Raw genomic sequence first — 5,427 nt, forward strand, 5'->3', positions numbered from 1 at the left:
CCTCCCAAAATTGAACACAGTGGAAATGAGGGTGCAGGAACATTTCCCCAACAGTCCCTCCACTCCTTGAACCCTGCCCTCCTCAGGCCCCACCCCAAAATCTCCAGGTATTTCCCAACCTGGAGCTGACTATTGCTGCTGTGACTGTTTAATATCACCAATAGCTCAATGGTGCCTTCAGGCTCACTTAAGAACTTGGGGAAACTACCATGACTGGCCACAAACATCTTTTAAAACTTTCATCTAGAGAGCAGTAGAATAAGAAGAGAAGGCACAGTAAGTGTTTTAAAACTGAAAACAGATATACAGGTAATATTATTTAAAATCTGCCTAAATCTCAGTGGATGATTGTGAGATGATATTGTTTTACTATGTTTTATTGCTATGTTTTGTTATTACTAGAACTTTTGAATATGGTTAGAAGTAGGATAGGAAGTGTATAAAATAATTTGCTGAGTGTGGATTTGAAAACAGGTGTAGACAGACCTAATCTAAATTCTAACTTTGATACCACCCCAGACTTTGCAACCACCCCATCTCTCTCTCATCACATATAGTTTGCTTGTATTGCAGTGTTTTATCACTGTGCATAGGTTCACTGGTCTGAGGATAGGAACAAAGCTTCAAAGGAACAGAACTCTGTGGCGAGGTGGACATGTTTCAATTCCAGATTTTGAAATTCTTCTACTTAAACCAGAATTAAGGAGGAGTGAAACACAGAGCAGAATGAACTTTTGGAATAATAAAAGAAAGGAGTAGGGAAATCCACTCATCCCTAATTTTTAGGGACTGGAAGCAGCATCCAGGATCACATGTATAAAATAAATACCATTGTGGTTTTTATGTCCTTCTTCCCTATAAAATGAGGTGATGTGAGTGTTTTAAATCACTGACTTATTTTTTTTATTATCATTTTGTTTGTTTAGAGCAGGGAGGGCGGGGTAGGCGGGGTATAAATTGAATAAAATAATTTAAAATAAATAAATAAATATAGACAGTGGTTAGGATGTAGAAGACAGTGTAGATGCTAAACAGCATCTACACCCCCCCCCCCAACAAGTCTGGATAAATATTCAAATTTGACTGTGTCTGATAAGAGATTTTTTTCAATCTCCTGCTGTGGTAAGATGATCAGCAAAGTAGTGGAAATATGTAACAAGACAATTTTCTCATTATCCTGCTGCTTTCTGCTGAACACAGGTAAAAATGGGTTCTTGTAGAACTTGGTTTAGCAATAATTATGAATGGGAGGTGGTTCATTATTGCAGTGTGAGTGGAAAAAAGCAAACAGACAAATACTAAATTCTGATCAAAATCCATACTACTTCTGTTCTTCTTGGCTTTGCACTGATTATATGGCGGGGTCTTTCTCTGGTAGTACGAGGTCAGTTTGTGATATCAGCCCTGTGCCTCATTTATTCTGTGCAAGAACTCTGGACTTCATAGCTTCCTTTTAAAATTGCCATTCTACAGCAGTTTTTCAGCACTGCAGCCATGAATGGTAGAAGGCACAATCTATATATCTAATAGCGAAGGCGCCCCCTGTGTGCGGATATCTAAATCCACACATCGCGGGCACCTGGGGGGCAGGGAGATTTTCCTGCACATTTGGGGCAGTTCTCAGGTGTGCACAAAAATCTAAAAACTTGAAAAAAATATAGGGGGGATATTTAAATCCCCCAGGGAACGCTCTGCGAACTGCCTCGCCGCCACTTGGGGGGGAGGTCGAAAGCTTGGTGGGCTGGCGGCTGTGAGCCACTCAGCCGCCACCACCACATGGGGAGGAAAAGCTTGGCGGGCTGGCCAGACCTTGCCGCCGCTGGGGGAGGGGAGAGGCTTGGCGGGCCGAGCTGAGGCCTCAGCACTGTTGCCGTGGGTTTTTTTTTGGTGGGCCCAACAGCTCAGAGCCGCATGGGCCTCGCCGCTGTTGCTGAGGGGGCTGGGGGAGGTTTGGCGGGCCCAGCAGCTCAGAGCCACATGGGCCTCGCCATTGAGGCCAGGCGGGGGCGGGGAAGAAGGCTTACCTGCGGCGGCTTCCTCCTTCTTGACGAGTAAGGGGGGGGGAGGAGAAAGGTTGGCGGGCTGGCCTCAGTGCCACCACTGGGGGGGAGGGGGATGGAGGGAGAAGGCTGGGCTCACCTGCTTCCCCTTCTGCAGGCCGGGAGGCAGGGCACTTTTTGTAGAAGGAACTCCTTTGCATATTAGGCCACACACCCCTAATGTAGCCAATCCGCCAAGAGATTACAGAGCTCTTCTTACAGGGGCTACTGTAAGCTCTTGGAGGATTGGCTACATTAGGGGTGTGTCGCCTAATATGCAAAGGAGTTCCTGCTACAAAAAGAGCCCTGCCGGGAGCACTGGGGAATACTCCCCCCCATGAGTATTGTGGGTCCCGCCTCTTGTATACTCTATTGATGAACTTCTGCTGCTCTTAATTGGGGGACGGACTTGACTTAAAGCTCTGATCCTGTATTGTGGGTGGCTGACTAGTGGTGAATCAGCGTTGAAAGAAATGACCTCTGCACTTGTTCAGAGGAGGCTGTTGAGTGATTCTCAGATTGCAACCCCAGTAGAGCGAGCATGAAAGTAGAAGGTGAGGATTGTGGCATCATCATCATCATAATCATCATCATTATTTTGCTGCTGTGGAGGCAGGATCTGTGGAAGGCAGATCACACAGCACTGAGCCAGGATGTGGCATCACATGAGCAAGCCCTGGTCTTGCATACTCTCTCTTCTCTTTTATGCAACCTCAATCCTTTCACAAACTCTGGTTCTTTTCTGTGCTTCCTGGCTTCCATATTGTTGTTACATCAAAAAATGAGCAAACTACAGGGTACTATCTCCTTTCATTACAACAGAGACAAATGGGCTCAAAACAACATCTGTTTTATTAACAAGGAGATATATGTATGGGAGCAAGTGGTTTCAGAACAAAAGAGCTTATGCAGCCTGTGATTCGAACTGATAGAACTAACTAAGCAGGGACAGCATGAGACTAAACCCCTCCACACAAATGTCAGCAGAAAGAAATCAATTTTATTGTAATGTATACACTAAATATACCACATAGACGCGCCATTTCAGCTGGTGTTTGATCTGGAAGAAACATGATCACACTCACCTCCTGACTGCACAGCACATCGCGATATGCCCATTCACACTTCGGCGGTTTTTAATATATTTTTTTTACATTTTGTGCATGCGCATAGGCAGCCATCCACAGAGCTGAGATCTTTGCACAGGCACAGAACACCCCGTCCCGAAAAGCGTGCCCTGAAGCGAAGACGTTCCTTTAAATTTTTACTAAATTTTTACTAAAGCCTTACACTAGGCACATTTTTAAAATCATTATTATGAACGACGGGGCAAAGCTTCGCCCAAGCGCACATCGCCTACTAAAAAAAAATGGCACCCAAAAAGCAGAAGCCTTGGGCTTCTGAACGGAAGTGGCTAGACACCGGCGGAGAGCGATCAGTTGGGGATAATGTGACTGGAACCGGTGCACTCAGGATACCACCACTTGGGGACCTAGTAGCAGAATACAACGGTTTAAAGGCTGTTTGCAATGGTTAGGGACGGAAGGCAGATGCTCGCCCTGTGATCGACCGTAAGTGCATCAATTCCAACCGGCATCTATACCGGCATAAATGCCCCGTCTGAACGCACCCAGTGTTTGCATAGTTTGTCTAGAAGCCATGAATAAGCCATGCATGCTTAATCCCCAACTTCAGAGAGATGTTTAAAATTTGCCTAATAGGTTTCCTGTGTCTTTACTTTCATGAGAAACAGATTCAGCAGGTAAAGCTTTCTTGATGGTTCATCCTTCTGCCAGGAAGCATAAGTTTAGAATGCATAGATAGTACATTTAAGTTGAATACACATGGATCCGTACTGTAAACTTGGAAGACAGGACAAACTCTTCAGCTAAACACAAGACTTTAGTACTTCTGCAATTACTGCTATAATATTAGTTACAGCTAGAGCTTACAATAGATGCCTTTGAAAATGGCTTTCTTTCGCACTGAGCCATCTTTTAAAAAAAATCAAACTATAGGAAACCATCAGTCCACTTTGAGGCACCACATTTTCTGGCCCTCAACTGTCATTCCTCTGCTTTGCCAAACATTATTTTCAGCAGTAACAGCAGTTTTATTGTCTAGAATGTACAGAAGAAGGGAAAAATAAGCCTCACCAACCCTCTGAATATTAAACAAGTCACTGCATTGCAGACATCATTTGTCAGAGACTGAATAAATGAGCATTCATGCTATGAAACCAGTGACTATAGAAATAAAATCAGTAGCATTCAGTTTGAATAATAATGGAGTACATTAGATCCTGTTTCGCTTGCCAGTTCATGGAGAAGAGAATCCTCCCCCCACTCAACACAGCACAAAATGTGAACTAGAGTTGTATTGCTTTCTTACACAAGAAGAGGATGTAGCTGAGAATACCATCCTTGGTATTTTATGGGTTAGAAGAGAATTTTTCCACTTGTGGCATTTCCCTCCACTGATGCAAGAAGCTCTTCCCTGCTGTAGAGGATAATGAGCAGAAATGTTCTGTAGGATCCAACCAACTTAGTGTTATGGTACCTGAGAGAGGATGAGAGAGACTGAATAGGAGATGTGATATGGGCGCTCATGAAATAAGGATTCAGAATTAGAACATTGTTGTGGAGGCACCTGAACATGAGACGCCAACCCTGCTGCTTAAGCGCAGGTTAAGAAAGAATAATTGTTTCTATCTGGATCCTCTCCTGTGTTGCAAGATTTAAACAGCAGTGCTTCTGGAGAACTTTTGAAGAGATGAACAAAGTAGTGCTAGTGAAATATACTGGGTTCAGACACGTAGAAGTGATCAGCTCATAGTTTATTAGTGATTCAGCAAGAGAAAGAAGAAGACTGCAATCCCTTGCCAAAGCCAGGTATTTATGCCTGAAAAGGGTTACACCCAAAAACACCCCACTCCCAACGATAGGCTATTTACACTCTATTGTTTCCCAGTTGGTTTACTCTAGGATCCCTGTCTCTCTACTGGTCCATTCTAGGATCCTAGCAATCTATTGTTATGCATTCCAAACTCAGTCCTTTTGCAAGGACAGTTCAGGCTCAATACATAACACCCCTCCCCCCAACGTTCAGAGCCTCTTCAACTGACAAAGTGCTTTAAGTACGCTGGTTGGCGCCGCTCACGGTTCGAGCAGCGTGGTTCCGCTGACGGGGCTGCGAGTTCAGGAACCGTGTCGGGGGCTGGCCCTGCTGCCAGACTGGGAGAGGGTGGTGGCGCTGGGACATTGTCGGGGCCACCGGTAGCGGCTGCCACTGGCATTCCGCTGCCAGCCTCCGAAGGCTGTTCATTGATTTCCAGCTGGGCGCTGCTGGTGGGTGTGTTCTCCTCAGGCTCCGGCTCCTCTGGGCTTAG

This window comes from Gekko japonicus, unplaced genomic scaffold (genome assembly GCF_001447785.1).
Source record: "Gekko japonicus isolate JY-2015 unplaced genomic scaffold, Gekko_japonicus_V1.1 scaffold543, whole genome shotgun sequence".
Lineage (NCBI taxonomy): Eukaryota > Metazoa > Chordata > Lepidosauria > Squamata > Gekkonidae > Gekko > Gekko japonicus.